The sequence below is a fragment of the Triticum aestivum genome, chromosome 7B, assembly GCF_018294505.1.
Source record: "Triticum aestivum cultivar Chinese Spring chromosome 7B, IWGSC CS RefSeq v2.1, whole genome shotgun sequence".
In the NCBI taxonomy this organism is placed as follows: domain Eukaryota; kingdom Viridiplantae; phylum Streptophyta; class Magnoliopsida; order Poales; family Poaceae; genus Triticum; species Triticum aestivum.
In genome coordinates, this window is record NC_057813.1 from 532,534,804 (window position 1) to 532,551,957 (window position 17,154).

General features: G+C 46.1%; 1 non-coding gene and 1 pseudogene across 1 annotated transcript; both read right to left on the minus strand.

The window, feature by feature from the left end:
- Positions 1–12,698: 12,698 nt before the first annotated feature.
- Positions 12,699–12,859, minus strand: LOC123163231 (U1 spliceosomal RNA). Its single transcript, XR_006481798.1, has one exon. It is a non-coding gene; the product is annotated as a U1 spliceosomal RNA (small nuclear RNA).
- A 2,922-nt stretch (positions 12,860–15,781) lies between these two features.
- On the minus strand, positions 15,782–15,923 carry LOC123163247 (uncharacterized; annotated as a pseudogene).
- Between the last annotated feature and the right edge of the window lie 1,231 nt (positions 15,924–17,154).

The following is a 17,154-nucleotide window of genomic DNA, read 5'->3' on the forward strand; positions in this document are numbered from 1 at the left end:
ACCATGGGTCTCTTCCATTTCCGGTGGTAAGCAAAATCATCCATTACGTTGTCTTCAACAAGGTAATCCACATCATCCAAGTCCGAGTATGCCATTCTACCGACCCCCTCCAAACGATCGCTCGAGAATTGCCTTAGGCTGGTTTAAAGAGTTTCAATGATCTCTGAATCAAAGGTAATTCTTTTGCCACTTAAGGGGATATTTCCACAAGTCACCTTCCCTAAGGTGCCCCGTTATGGTATCGTGGCAACTCAACTCCTCGCTACGTTGACAATCGTTTACCACCTTCTTAAGTGTGGAATTGTTGTCCACCTAGTGAACCTTTGTCATCCGTTTCTTTCCACCCCTCTTGATGTGTATCTCGTGTCTCAACCCGAGAGATGGTTCTATGTCTCATTCCGTGAGTTGTTCGACCTTTGAGAAGATCGATCCCTCCAGAATCTTACTTTCCCTCTCGTTGTCATGTTAGCTAGAGTTCTCAGAGCAAGACGTCGAGACAAAGATGGTGATCAAATCAACATTCCTATGAAGTGCAAGTTGGATCGTGAAGATTATACTAGTTTGCGTTTCCCCTTCGTCTTACCCTACACTTGAATCTCGGGTCGAGATTCTTGTTTAGTGGGGGTGAGTTGTCACATCCCTAGCTTCTGGTAATGCTCTAGGCTAGCTTCATGTGTGCATCATGTCTATATTCCGAAAGTTGAAATGAGGAAATTGAAAGCCTCGGAAATCATTTTAATAAAGGGGCAAAGAAAAACCCTAAAATCTCATTCATTGTTCCAAAATGCTCTTCTTAAATGTTTGATAATTTTTGGCAAGGGTTCTGGTCCCAACCAAAATATTGAACATTTTTAAGGATTTATTTTTGGGACTTTGAATTTAAATCATTAGCTATTTGAATTTGGATTATATTCATATAATTAGAATATAATTTCAAATACCCTTGAAATATTTTATGAGCTTTTGGAAAAAATCCATCTAGCAAAATAAAAATATTCAGAGGAGTTTTTGGCATTGTTGAATTTGTTTAAATTCAAAACAATGGCAAAAGATATTAATAAAAGAAAACAGAACAATAGAACAGAAATAAAAGAGAGAAGCCCAGCCACTTACCTGGCGCCTACCTGTGCGGCCTGCTGCAGAAGCCGGCCCAGCCCATCTCCACTCCCCCCCCCGTCGTCTTCCCCCCCTCGCCCCGAAGCTGCTCGGTGGCGAGCGCCAACGCTGCCCCGGCCACCTCCTGCTTGCCGCTTCGCCCTGGCCTCTTCGGGAGACGCCACGCAGCCCCCTCGCTCCTCTCTCTCACTCTCTCCCGACCCCCTTCTCCCTTCTCTGCTCTCCCCCTCTCGCGCCCGAGCACGCTCATCGTCGTCGCTCGCAACCACCGCGGCCACAGCCACCCCCTCGCTCCCTCTTCGCATCCCTGAGCTCCGTCCCGACTCCATGGAGCTGCACACCGACGCACGCGACCAGAGGAGGCCCCAGTCGACCGGAGCGTCGTCGTCTTCATCTCCGGTGCCCGGAGATCGCCGCCGTAAATTCGCGTCGTCCAGAGCTTCCCCGACCTCGCCGTCGACTCTGCTAGTCCCTACGTGAGCTCCTCTCCATTTCCCCCCTGTGCCCTTCCTCTAGCGCGTCCTCTAGCACCGATTCCGCCATGGCCGAAGCTCACCTCCGCCGAGCTCGCCGCCGGCGTAGCTCCGGTGACCATTTGGTCACCCCGGCGAGCCCTGCGCGTTTGTAGTTTCCTGTAGAGCATGCCTAGCGCAAAAACTAGCCCGCTTGCTCTCTGCAGCATCAAACCCGTGGTCGCCCGAACCCCGGCCGCCGCCGTCGTCGTAGTTGCCGTCGCTTCGGGCCACCCCAGCTCCATTCGCCGCCACCAGTGGATGCGCCACTCCTCCAGCTCCCCGTAGAGCCCAACCCCGTCGCAAACAACCGTCTGTAGCACCATCCCGAGCAACTCCGGCGAGGTCCCGCCGTCGCCGTGGTCGCCGACGTCACTTGCCGACGTGGCCGCGTGATTAGCTAATCACGGCCAGCTAACCCTCCCCAGAGCCACTGACGTATGGGCCCCATGCCCTTATTTAATCTTTATTATTTTCTGTTAAGTTTTAACCTAACCACCGTGGGCCCACACGTCAGCTTTGACCAAGCTGACATGGCCGTTGACTTGGTCCCACCTGTCAGTGAGCTAAGCAGCCCTGTGACACTGACGTGTGGCCCCCACACGTCAGGTTTGACCTGGACCCGCCCTGTTGACCTGATGACGTCAGGGTGATGTCATGCTGACGCAGTAAATGTTTTCTGGAGTTTTAAATAAATCAGAAATGATTTATTTATTTCAGAAAATATTCTAAACTTCTAAAATTCAAGAAATTCAACCGTAACTCCAAATTAAATAATTTATATATGAAAAATTATCAGAAAAATCCAATCTATCCATCTGTACCATTTTCATGCATGTTAGAACAACTTATAGCTGCTGTTTAGGACAATTCAATTAAATGGCATTTAAATAATCACATGTGGAGTTTGAATTTGAACCTAGGGTTCAAACCAACTCCATTTAATCTGTTGCTAGTTGCATTAGCTCAAAACACATTCATATTGCCATGTCATAGCATGCATCATATTATGCATTGCATTGATCGTGTTTCTTCTGTGTTTGCCGGTGTTGTTCCCCCTCGATAGACGTTGTACCGATGATGTGATCGTTGACACTGATGAAGACTCAATGCTATCTTCAGAAGTGCCAGGCAAGCAAAACCCCCTTGTTCATTCCGATAAAATCCCACTCTCTCGCTCCTGCTCTCTTTTACTGCATTAGGACAACAACGATTCATCTGTTACTTGCTGCGGTAGTTGAACCCCTTTATCCTCTGCATGACCTGTCATTGCCACAGTAAATAGATGAAACCCACTAGCATGAGTAGGAGTTGTTTGAGCCCTGTTGTGCCTACTCATTCTTGCTTGTTTGTCATGCCTGCTACTGCTTAGAGTTGAGTCAGGTCTGATTCATCGGGGATGAATCAGAGGTGTGTGAACATGTCCTATTGTGTGTGAGCTAAGTGTGTGAACACGATTTGGTAAAGGTAGCGGTGAGAGGCCATGTAGGAGTACATGGTGGGTTGTCTCATTGCAGCCGTTCTCAGGAACTGAGTTCTGTGTTTGTGATCCATGAACAGCTACTACCACACATTGGGATCCTTAATTGACTCTGTCGACTTATTAATCAACATGATCTCTGTCCAGGAGTTGCAACTAGTTTCTGGTGTTTGTAGGTAGTGCTAGTAGTCTACCAGGTGGCACCCGGTACAGGTGGGCTTGGGACAGACTAGGCACAGTGGCACGGTGTACCAAGTGGCACCCGGATGGTGGGCTTGGGAACCCTGCACACATCGTTTGGGGCCGTGAGCGACACCCCGGCCGGATCTCCTTGCGGATGGAACCCGAATAGGCGATAAACCTGGACTAGAGACTTGTTCGGTTAGTCAGGTCGTGGCCGACTCCCTCGCCCGGCTTCCGCTTGAAGGTTGCCGAGGTACATGACGTGTACAGGGCGATAAGTGGCGAAAGCGTGTGTGAAGAAGTACACCCCTGCAGGGTTATCATTATCTATTCGAATAGCCGGATTCCTCGGATATGGAAACTTGGACCCCTTGCATAGTTCATAGACAAGTGAAAGTGGATACTCTAAAATACGCAAGATAAGCGTGAGTGCTATGGATGGCGTTCTCGTAGGGAGACGGGAGCGGATCCATAGTGGTGTATTGATATGGTGGATATGTGGACTCGTGTGCGCCACCTCAAAAGAGTTACTTGCAGTCGTAGTTCAGGTTAGCCACCGAGTCAAAGCTGGCTTGCTGCAGTCAAACTCCACCATCCCCTTGTTGAGAATGATGCATATGTAGTTAGATCTGATGTAAGTCTTGCTGGGTACATTTGTACTCACGTTGCTTAATTTATGTTTTTGCAGAGAGACTTCAATCTCGCTAGTAGTACCACGTGGACTTCGACGTTTAGCTTGTTACCTCAGCTACGATCTTGTGCCCTTGGCAGGATTTGGTAGATAGTCAGGCTTCTCAGCCTTTTTCATTTATAGTTGTCTGTACTCAGACATGATAGCTTCCGCTTGTGCTTGATTTGTATGCTCTGAGTGTTGGGTCATGAGACTCATGTTTGTAATATCTCGCTCCTCGGAGCCTATTGAATAAATACTTGAGTTGTAGAGTCATGTTGTGATGCCATGTTGTATTTGCACATATCGAGCATATTGTGTGTATGTTATTGAAATGCTTGGTATGTGTGGGATCTGACTATCTAGTTGTTTATCTTTAGTAGTCTCTCTTACCGGGAAATGTCTCCTAGTGTTTCCACCGAGCCATGGTAGCTTGCTACTGCTCCGGAACACTTAGGCTGGCCGGCATGTGTCCTTCTTCGTTCCTGTGTCTGTCCCTTTGGGGAAATGTCACGCGATGAATACCGGAGTCCTGTTAGCCCGCTACAGCCCGGTTCACCGGAGTCCTGCTAGCCCAGTGCTACAGCCTGGATTCACTCGCTGATGACCGACACGTTCGATGCTGGGTCATGGATGCCTGTCCCTGTAAGTTAGTGCCACTTTGGGTTCACGACTAGCCATGTCAGCCCGGGTTCTTTGTCATATGGATGCTAGCGACACTACCATATACGTGAGCCAAAAGGCGCAAACGGTCCTGGGCCAGGTAAGGTGGCACCCGTGGGAATACCGTGCGTGAGGCCGCAAAGTGATATGATGTGTTACATGCTAGATCGGTGTGACTTAGGATCGGGGACCTGACAGGCATCGTAAACTAGAAAAATTATACACTTTCAGCTCACTATGACATCCACACATTTTACTATAAGCGATTTACATAGCAACAATACCTTCGTCATCAGACATAACAAGACGACGGGCCACCATGGACACAGTCCTCTGTTTTGCACCTTGCCCCGCTGCATCACACACAAAAAAAACACGAAAACATGACAAGAAACACAAAATCAGAGCACAAAAAAAGGGATGCATGACTGACTACCTACATGACTAAAACCAATTTGTACTACCACTTACAAAAAAGGATGCATGACTGTCGCTTAATTGGATTAATTTGACAAATACGTCTTGCCTCCAACCACCTGACGATTTTGCTTTTGTTATTTTTTTAAAGATGACCATCAAACTTAACCTTTAATTTCATGCATACTAAGCCAAGAAACACACTTTCACTATGAATATTAGTTGCACAAACCAAGGGTACAACACACACTTAAACCTGGTCGCTACAAAAGGTACGCCATCAGCAAACACCCACTCCAGCTGCATCTACATGATTTGATATACTTGACAGCTAAACTAGGATTCCCTTCATGGCAGCTAACACCTAAGCAAGCACACGCATGACCACATCGGCCACCACCAACACAAGGATTGCAACGCCAATGACGAGGTTCGCCACAGAGACTACCAAATTGATGGATGCAGCGTCAACACCAGCGGTTCCCTGGCGCCCAGCAGGAGGGAGCGCGGCGAGAATGTATCCTGCAACTGCACTGACTGAAGAATGAACTGCGTGCCCTCCGGCAAGCCATTCTGCTGCCCATGTGGTGCGTGCGGCAGCTGCATATCTTGAACTCCCAGTCCTTGTCCGCCTTGCTCCTCCGGTGGCTGGATTTGCGTCAATTGTGGTGCGGCAGGGCCAAGCGAAGCGAGATGGTCGGCGTAGCCTTGCTGTCACCGGTAGACATCGCATCCCCCGCGGGACGGCTGAATTTGACCGGCGAAAAAAGCTAAGAAATGAGATATTCAACGGATCCGACGAGAGCGATGCAGAAACTAGATGCTTACGTTGTTATTGCGGGCAAGTCCTGATTGGTAGGGGCGCCGGATCACCACCTTTATTTGCATCTGCCATCTCCTCTCGCACTGCTGTACCTTGCTCCGGATTTAGGGATCTGTCGCATATGTCTTAGGGTTTGCTCTTCGATTTGGGGATCGATTGGTCCAGACTGGCCCCCCGTGGTAGCTGGTAGTGACGACCCCGTCTGGACCTCCGTTGCACGTTTCTACGGGACATAACGTCGCCGCTGCTGCTTGGACGTCGGTCGCCCCGCGCCGTACAAACGTCATCTCTCATCGTCCACGTCTCGCATTAATTACCCGTCGTCTACTATCCTAAAATACTGCACGCGCTTCATATCCCAGGCTGATGGACGCCCCGCGATATCGTGAGCAGGCGAGCCCGGGCACGCCAACGGATTTTCGAGTTGTGAACGAATTTCTAACTGAATTTCTAGCGAACGGCTCAAAATAGTTGCAGGTCTAGCGAACGGCGCGAGATATTTGGCAATTTCAGGTCTCAGGGGATGTTCTCTGGTGACTGCTTACTGCTTACCGCTCCAACCTAACGAAGAAAGTCATTTCTCTTCTTTTGGTCGGGGTATGTAACGGTGAAACTGTAAAAATCATGAGGGAAGTGTTGTCAGGATAATTATTATGTAAACAATTTTCCAAGAGGTACTGATGGTTGTTCATCAGAGTGAGCCACTTTCCTGTTTGCCTCCGCAGAGTAAATGTACGGGATACCTGAATCTGCAAGGGGCCAGAAAATGGTTTTGACTAGAGTTTGGCATTTGACATGTTCCGTTTTCATTTCCCGGTAAATGCTCTGGCCAGTAGGTTTTACCAAATTCCAACACCTATTTTCGATTGCTTAACTCTAATCATTGACAAGTTTCATCCATCCCCTGTTTCTTTAGAATGTTTTTTGCCCATCCCCTTTGAAATAAATGTTGCCTGGACCTAAGCTCTCCATAGATAGGTAGAGTAGTACAAAGCTTTAGCTTTGCCGGCTAACCCGTTTAACTTTATGACGATGTGCGTGCCAATCTCTGCCCCTTCAAGAATCAAAGAAGCGGCCTGCCAAATATCAACACAGAAAAGGGTGAAAAAATATATGTGCTACTAGATCAACAACCCCGGTAAGTGGCAACACGTCACTGCTCATGCTGGATACAAAACCATTAATCTGAAGACAAAGTATCCTGCCTGGTCGCTTTCGCTTTCTGATTCTGCATGAAGGTGACGAAAACTGAAAGTTGCACATTTCCATCCTAGTACATTTGAGTACTGACTTAGCCAAAATGCTTCTGCACCACTGTAAAACATAGGAGTATCACAAATGAACGAAATGGCCAAGGAAGTTTAACATAATAAAATCAAAAACTCATAAATGAATATCTAAAATTTATTATTTTTGTTGTTGTCCAGATAGACCCTGAACTTTTGTCCAAAAGCGGGCATGAAAGCCTTTGTTTCTCCATAGTCGCAGCCAACCTTTGAAGCACGTGGCGTCAGATATTTGGCGACCTCGTGTGTCATGGAGATCTTCTCTAGCGCTTACCACTTCAATTCTTATGGTTATTCTTTTTTGCCGACAGTAAAGTGAATTCTCTGAAACCGTACAATAATGGAATAATCCTGTTATCAAAACAAACTTCCAATTTTAAATATTCGCCATTTCCCCTTTCCCGTGTCGCCAAGAGTTGCTAATGACTGTTCATCATATTGAGCCATTGCCCCCTACGGCTCCGGGTATCTGAATCTAGCTACCAAAGGGGCCAGAGACCGGCTTTGACTAGTGTTGGGCACTGGACATGTTCTATTTTCTTTCCCAATGATGCTCTAATCAATCGGTTTTAGAAATTTTCTACACCTGATTTCGATTACACTATTCCAATCACTGACACGAAAATTTCAGCCCCAACTTCTTCAGAATGTTTTTGGCCCTTCCCACTTTAACAAGAAGAGCCATTCTTTGACACTTCCGCTGATAAAAACAGTTGTTGCCAGGGCTCAAAGCTACCGTCTAATAACTGATAAGTACGATAAGCTAGCTGCCATGCCTCGTCAATGAAAACAACAGAAATGACATAGCTTTATCTTCGTCGACTACTCTTTTTACTCGACGACAATGTGCGTGACTCGTCATTAATCTCTGACCCTTCCAAAATCAAAGATCAAATATGCGCATAAGATATATGCGCATACGATCACTTATTGAATTCCGTGTGGAAGTGGGCATACTGATTCGCGTGCAAAATTTCAGGTCATTCTGAAGATGTCAAAAAATTGACCTCGTTCTTCGTAGACCGTTCTGGTAGGAGTAAAGGCCCTGTTCGAAAATGAGTTTTTTTGACATCCTCCAAATGAACCCAATTTTTTCCATAGTGTTGTATCATCATGACTAGGATGCATGACAAGTTTCGTGGCTTTTTGCCACTTTATGAATTTTCTATAATTTTTTTGGTCCAAAAACCAAAAACACTGATTGGACGTGATGCAATGTGCTCTTCGTTTCGAAATACAATCACTTTTTGGATTCCGTGTGGGAGTGGGCATATTGACTCACATGCAAAATTTCAGGTCATTCTGAAGATGTCACAAAATCGACCTCGTTTTCCGTACACCATTCGGGTAGGAGCAAAGGCCCCGTCCGAAAAGGAGTTTTTTTCCGACATCCTTCAAATCAACCCATTTTTTTCCATAGTGTTGTATCATATTGACTAGGATGCACTAAGACTGTTCAAGTACTAAAAATGTAATTTAAATCAGGTGTGACAAATATTATAAAAATGTAGGTATTAGTGAAACAAACTTGCGTAAACTGCTAAACTATCAAAAATAAGATAGATAGTAAATATATGATCTGAGTTTACAATGCTCAAGTAACACTACCACAGCTGTCCGGATAGTGTAACACTGTCCGGGCAGCGGCGGTAGCGCTGCCCGGGCAGTGCAAAGTCAAATCATAGTTTTAGTAACTATCTTATCTGCTAGGGTGCATGAAACCGTCTATTTAAGCCGGTCGGGGTGCCCTTCGGCGGGCGAGGTGGGACTAAAATCTACTCCACACACCGCCCCTGCGCCTCTGCGCCCTGGACCGCCCGTGCGCGCCTCTCAAAGGCGGCCCAGCCGGCCCACATCGGCGGTACTCGCAGCGCCGCGGGAGGCGAGGTCAGGTACGAATTTTTGTTTTGTTTTTTTCTAATATTATTTAATATTTTTATTGCTTTATTTCTATTTACTTTTTTAATTTTGATATTCTTTTCAATTCAAGTTTAATTCTGTTAAAATTTTACATTTTCTTTACGAGAACAATTTCATTCTTTTTGGTAGTACAATTTATTTTCCACCTTCGTTTCATTTTTTATTTCCTTTCCTAATGTTTATAGTTTTTTTTGCAATCAAAGTTTAACTCATTTTTGTTTTTAAAATTTATTTTCATTCTATTTTTCTAATATTATTTAATATGTTTATTGCCTCATTTTTATCTACTTTGTTTTATTTTTATAATTTTTTCAATTCAACTTTAGTTCTGTTTTAATTTTAATATTTTTTAATAGAACAATTTCATTATTTTTGGTACTATTATTTATTTTTCACCTTTGTTTCGTTTTTTATTTTCTTTCCTAATTTTTATATTTTTTTCATTCATAGTTTAACTCATTACTGTTTTTAAAATTTATTTTCATTCTATTTTGCTAATATTATTTATTTGTCCTCTTTTTTTCTTTTTTCTTTTCTTTCCTAATTTTCAAACTTTTTTCGCACTTCTAGTTTAAATTTTTCTGTTTCTATATTTTGAACAATAATTGTATACAATATAACATTTTTAAATAATAGTATTAACTCGAACACTCAATTTGTAAACAATATTTTAAAACCATGCATTTAAACACACTCGATATTTCATCATAGTTTTCATAAATATTTTACATAATACTAGAAATTTAACTTAACTAAACTAAACAACATTACGAAAATAATTAAACATTACTAAACGTTATTTCGAAAGTAACCTAAACTAAACTACTCGTCCTCGACGCCGCCAAAGTCCATCTCGTCATAGAGCCCGTCGCCGTCGTCGCTGTCGTTGCTGCTGCTGTCGTCGTCCAGGGCCACCACCGGCGCGGCTGGCGCGGCCGGCGCGGCCGTCGAGTCGGCCACAGCGGCGTGGTAGCCGAGGAAGTCCGGCGGGTCCTCGGGGTGGACGGCGACCGGGGCGAGCTGCATGTACTCCTGGACGAGGGGCGGCGGCATCGGCGCGTTCTCCGACTCCCGGATCGCCATCAGGTAGCCCGGCATGTCCTCCGGGTCACCGGCCTCCGCCGCCCGCCGCCTGTACTCGGCCAGCAACGCCGGCTCTGGTTCCGGCGCCGGCTCGGGTTCCGGCGCCGGCTCGGGTGGAGGGGCGCGGCTGGACCCGGCGCCGTCCCACGCGTGCGCGCGACGATCGCCGCTGCCGAGGCGGTCAGCGCCGCGGTCACCGGCGAGGGGCCCGCGCGGCGCCGGGCGCGGGCCGACGTTCATGCGGGCGCCGACGGTTTCGTGGGTGGACCGTGCCTCGCCAAGGCGGAACAGAGCGTAGCCGTAGCTCGTCGGGGCGGGCACGACGCCGGCGACAGCCTTCGCGCGGTGTGGGCGACGACGTCCTTGAAGGAGCGCCCGTCCCAGAGGCGGTGCCGCGTTGCGCGGTTGTGCTTCACGGGCGAGCGGTGGCCGGCGTACGCTTGGAGGCAGTAGGTCGTGGGCGAGCCGGGCCGCTCAGCCGGGGTGGTCGGGTGCATACTGCGGGTCCGCCCGCTCCTCCGGCGAAGCTCGGCGTGCCGATGTCGAGATGGAAAAGTGGGCGAGCTCCTCCGCCTCCTCCAGGGTCAGATTGGGACGGGCCATCGCCGGCGGCAGAGAGAGAGGGCGCGAGAGGCGGAGGTGAGGTGCCGGCGAGTGGGGGAGGCGAGAATGGGTGCGACCGATGGCAGGAGGGGGCCAACTTTTATAGGCGGGGGAGGGGCGCAGGGTGGGTGCCGGCAATTAATGCCGACAGGCGAGGGGGCGGCGTGCGCAGGCGGTCAAAGCGGTGGCGTGGACAACCGGCGAGTGCAGGCGCCCGCGTGGGAATCGACGCCGCGCGCGGATCGACGCCGACGATTTGACTCCCCCTACGGCGATTCGCCTGGGCACTGCGCGCCATACGACGCGCGCGGACGGCGATAAGACTTCACAGCGCGGCGATTCGACGGGGTGCTGCACGGCGTAAATGGCCACCGCAATCCGCGCCGGATTAATGCGGGGGACGGCGGTGGTGGACTAACTACGCGTGGGTCGCCCCTCGCGCGGGCGTACACCGCCACGTACGCCGTACAACATGCCGTACGTCCGCGCCCCGCGGTACGCCGCGTTACGCCGCGCCCCGCCTGAAATTACTATCCTACCCTCCTCGCTTATTGTACCGAAGGGGTATCTTCTAATCCGAGCCATCGATGTGTCCAGGAGGGTTGTACCGAAGAAGAAGTGAAGTGCCACTTCACTGCTCATGCTGGATACAAAACCATTAATCTGAAGAGAAAGTATCCTGCCTGGTCGCTTTCGCTTTCTGATTCTGCATGAAGGTGACCAAAACTGAAAGTTGCACATTTCCATCCTAGTGCTGAGTACTGACTTAGCCAAAATGCTTCCGCACCACCGTAAAACATAGGAGTATTACAAATGAATGAAATGGCCAATGAAATTTAACTTAATAAAATCAAAAGCTCATAAAGGAATATCTAAAATTTATTATTTTTGTTTTTGTCCAGATTGACCCTGAACTTTTGTCCGAAAGCGGGCATGAAAGCCTTTGTTTCTCCTTTGTGGCCTTTATTTCTCCATAGTCGCAGCCAACCTTCGATGCATGTGGTGTCAGATATTTGGCGACCTCGTGTGTCATGGAGATCTTCTTTAGCGCTTACCACTTCAATTTTTATGGTTATTCTTTTTTGCCGACAGTAAAGTGAATTCTCTGAAACCGTACACCAATGGAATAATGAGATATTGCCAGAATACTTATTTTTGTGAGTACTCCTGTAATCAAAACGAACTTTCAGGTTTAAATATTCGCCAATTCCCCTTTTCCGTGTCGCCGAGAGTTGCTAATGACTATTCATCAGATTGAGCCATTGCCCCCTACGGCTCCGGGTATCTGAATCTGGCTACCAAAGGGGCCAGAGACCGGCTTTGACCAGTGTTTGGCAGTGGACATTTTCTACTTTCTTTCCCAATAATGTTGTAACCAATTGGTTTTAGAAAGTTTCTACGCCTGATTTCGGTTACATTATTCCAATCATTGACATGAATGTTTCAGCCCCAACTTCTTCACAATGTTTTTGGCCTTCCCACTTTTAAAAAAGAGAGTCATCCCTTGGCACTTCCGGTGATAAAAAGTTAAAAACAAGTGTTGCCAGGACCCAAGCTCCCGTTTAATAACTGTGAAGTACGATAAGCTGGCTGCCATGCCTCGTCAATGAAAACAACAGAAATGACATAGCTTTATCTTTGTCAACTACACTCGACGACAATGTGTGTGACTCATCATTAATCTCTGAAGAAATGTATGCTCTCTGGATCAACAGCCATGGTCACTGACAAGTTACAACACCTTGCGAATGATGTGCCTTGGTCTTCTTGTCCTAGTCGGTCTCTGTTTCTTGTTCTCCTCTCTGAAGAGGAAAGTGATGGAAACTTAAAATTGAAGTTTCATCTTCAGCACCTCATGCAGGACAGTGAACAATGGCACACGTAAAATACAAAGCTTACGCATCACAAAAATAAAATGACTAAAATTTATTTGTTAAAATTGGTAGGGGCCGTGCAAACGCGTACCCCCTCTATCACAAATTACGACATCCACTCTCCCACTTGAGGAGATGGTAGACCAACGCGCTCACCAAGTGCAATATGAACCATTGATCTAGGCCAGGAGCCTTCTTGATCGCTCGTTGACCCCGTCCAGGTAAGTACTCCCTCCGTTCTAAAATAGATGACCCAACTTTATACTAAAGTTAGTATAAAGTTGGGTCATCTATTTTGGAACGGAGGGAGTATGTTGCAATGAAGCACCTACCCATCATAATATAGCCAGCTATCGTGCTCTAATCTTCCTCTGTCTTCGATGTGGTACTAAACAAAACCTGAGCGCTGCGCTGCAGCCTGCAGCAACGGGATGGGCCTGTTTTTTGGACGTGTGACTTACGTGGGCTCCTGATGGCTGGCCCGGTAGCCGATAGTATCCCCCGCAATCTCAAAAAAAAAATTTGTTTTGTGATTCTCGAAAAAAAAACACAAATATGTTTTGTATTTATATGTGGCTCTTTTTGTTTGCCACTCCCCCAAGAGCTATCTTTATACCATATACTTCAAAAAGGGTCCGGAAACTAACTATAGTGCTTGTCATCTGACCTTAGATTTTTCATTTCTCAATAGTAATCCTGCAGTCATCTTGTTCTCGTCGGGGATGCTTTTCTCTTCCCCTTCAAAGAACACGATTGGCCCCCTCGAGCCTCGGCCTCAGCCCTCAATAAAAAAAGAAAGAACAAGTGATGCCAAGTTCTTTAATTTATCTGTTGATAAGCCACGTCGATCCAGACTTCCTAGTCGAGATCGATAGCAGAACTTGAGAGAGATAAACAAACACCTGATATCAGAGGTGACCTGGGCTCTCATGCGAGGCATCAATCAGGCATATAACACGAGGAAGGATTTGACTGATAATGGCCGCTTGCCGATTCTTTACTCGTCGGCAACGTGTGACTCATCGCCATCATCATTCCTGCCCCTTCCGGAATCAAAGAACCGGAGGCTGAAAGCGACATGACGATAGCAGAGTTGTGGATGATTTTCTAACTTAATTTCCAGCGCGAACCCCGGTTAGTTGCAGTTAACCTCTGATGCTGTCTGGTTGACTGCTTACTGGTTATATACCACGCTAACATAACGAGGAGATGCATTGTATCCATAAAACAGTAAAAATCATGAGGTGTTGTCAGGATAATTGTTATGTAAAAAAAATCAGGATTATTCATTTCGCCAAGAGTTACTAATGATTGTTCATCAGATTGAGCCATTCTCCTATTTGCCTCCGCAGAGTAAATGTATGGATTATCTGAATTTGCAAGGGACCAGAAAATGGTTTTGACTCGTGTTTCGCGTCGGACATGCTCCGGTTTCTTTCCCAGTAGCAGGCCCGTATGGGACACCTGTGCAACATGTTCGACTGCACAGGGCCCCCAAATGGGCAGGGCCCTCAATTTGTTACTGCTACTATGTACTGCTTGTAATGACTAATCAATACATTTGAATGTTTAGGAACTTGCATCGTAATTACTCCTAGGACTCCATCTCACTAACGCCTCTCCTTCGTATTCTTATTTTCTTTTTCTGTGCTCTCTTTAACTTCCAACGATCCGTACAAAACCATACGTCCGTCGGAGGCTCGCAGCTCTCTTGGATTAATTTCTTGGCAGCTTCTCCGACGGAATGTATAGGTACGCTACATGCCTATACCCTCAGTCTGCCTTCTATTTATTCAGTGATTTTTTCTCGATTTCTCATGTCTTTTCTGCTTCTTTAGATTCCATTGCTGCTTGCTACCTTCGCTGTGAGCTTGTGACCTGGATGCACCAATTGGAATCGGAGTCTAGGCCGAGGTGCCTTCCTGACGAGATCTTGAACCACACTACCAGACGCGTTGCTGCCGGCCGCACATGGTCTTTTCTTCCCAAATAAATCAAAGTTCATTTCATCCCTTTTTTGTTTCTATGTTCATTGTTTTTGAGATATTTCACCACTCATGCCGAATGGTCTTTAGGTTATATGTTCTATTTTTAATACATCATAAGTGTATAGTGAACTAAGAACTCGATCTCAAAAAGCTGCTATTATGATAAGTTTTTTTAGCAAAAGAATCAAATGACATTTTGAAGAACATCGCGTACAAAGAATATCGAAAGAATGCTAGAAGGATGATACTTTTTTTTTCTTTTCTTTTTTCTTTGCGAGAAGAAAGGTGGCATGTTTTGTGCTAAATAATGTACTAATTCCAAGTTTTGAGAATAGCTTTCTTGATGTACTTCAACTACGCAGCAACAAGATACATGCATGGACTTTGCTTTGGTACACACCCTATTATAATAATTTTGCTTTGAGAATTTTTTTTATATGAATCACTTTCTGCTTTTAGGGTAATGTTTTCCTAATTGCCAGCGATTTTATCAAAGGCCTAATTTTTGATTTGGCACAGGGCCCCCATTTTCTCGGGTACGGCCCTGCCCAGTAGTACTCTAATCAGTTGGCTTGAGAAAATTCCAACACCTATTTTCCATTACTCAATTCCAATTAATGGCAAGTTTCATCCCCTATTTCTCAGACTGCTTTCGGCCCTTCCCACTTTTAAGAAGAGAGCCATCTTTCACACTTCCGGTGATAAAAACAAATGTTGCCTGTACACAAGCTCTCCATAGATGAGTACGCGATAAGCTTTAACTTCGCCGGCTAGTGTATGTCAATCTCTGCGCCTTGAGGAATCAAAGAAGCGTCTGAAACTGGTGAGAGAAATTGAAGTGCTGGATCAACAACCGCGGTAAGCGACAACACGTCACTACTCATCCCGGATACAAAACCTGCAGATCCATACAACAGAGTATCTTTTTCAGCTGCTCTGGTCGCTTTCTGATTCTGCATGAAGGTGACGAAAACTGGAAGTGGCACATTTCCATCATAACTAGTACTGACTCAGCCAAATGCTTTTGCACCACCATATAAAACATAACAAAGGGGCAAATTAAAAATTTACAAGCAAATGAAAGAAATGACCAAAGGAAAATAATAATAAGATCAAATCAAAAGTTTAGAAGTGAATGTACAAAATTTATTGTTTTAAATTTGGCAGGTGCCGCGCGAACATGTACCCCCTCCATTCTCTCACTTGGGGAGATGGTACATCAACGCACTTCCCAAGTGCAATGTGAACCATTGATCTAGGTCACGGGCCTTTTTGATCGCCCGTCGACCCCGTCCAGGTAAGTACCTTGCAAAGAGGCACCTAGCCATCATAATATAGCCACTCCTGCTCTAATCTTCCTGTTTTGTCGAGGTGGTACTAATCAAAACAAGAGCGCTGTGTAGTTATGGGCTGTTCGGACGATGGGCCTATTTCGCGTGGACTTGCAACATTTAACGGGCTCTGGATGGCTAATTCCTTTCGAAAACTAGAAAATGCACTAAAAGAACTAAAAGACGTAAAGATTGCTCACTGTTTGCTATCCCCAAGAAACTGTAAAAAGGTGCGGAATATGAGGCAGAAGATTCCAGAGATGTTCATATCTGGATGTAAAGTTTGTGACTTTGCCTTCCACTGTTTGCTCTCCCAGGAGTATCTCAGTACCTTTTATTTTGTTTTGATAAAATGATATAATATCTGAGTACTCAAAAGGGCAAGGAAACGGCGTTGACCTGTCCTTGTGGCTTACCGTAGTTTTTCGGCTCCTAATAATGCTCTAGTCTACTGGATACAGAAACTTTCACAGGCCATAATCTGACTACACTATTCCGGTTATTGGCGAATGTTTCAGTCCTTGGCGATCCCTCTCCCATTCAAAGAACATAGCCGTTCCTCCTTCACGGAAAGAAAAGAACAAGTGTTGTCAAGTTGTTCAATTTAGAGCCTGTTTGGGACTACTCTGCTCCTTCAAATTCAGCTCCGCTCCAGAAAACACAAGCCAAACGGGGTAGCTCCACAATATGCCGCTCCGCAAAAAAACTAGAATCTGGTGTACAACTCCCAGTTTTTTATGAAGCTCTTCAGGGGGTGCTTCAAAAAACTCTAGAAGCTGGAGTTGGGTGGAAATTACCCACCACTGCCACCAGTAAGTGGATACCCCTTCGTTTCTCCCCCCTCAACCAATCAAACAGATTCTTTCCACCAAATATCTCATTCTTAAAGCTGGAGCTAGATGGCAGCCAAACATTCTCCTTAATAGTACTACAACTTCTAGATGAAACTGCTCCAAAGTAAATTTAGTGGAGCGAAACTGATTTTTGTGAAGCGGAGCAGTCCTAAACAGGCCCTTATCTGATACAGTTTTATGATGAGCCATGTCGACCCAGACTTCCTAGTCAAGCGTGATAGGAGAACAAGAGATATAGTAGTAGTAGTAACAATAAACAAACACCTGATGTTGAGTTGAGTTGGGCTCTCAGGCCAACTCCACCGCGCGACCCCAAACGGACGTCCGGATTGGCCTGAATCTGTCCCTTTG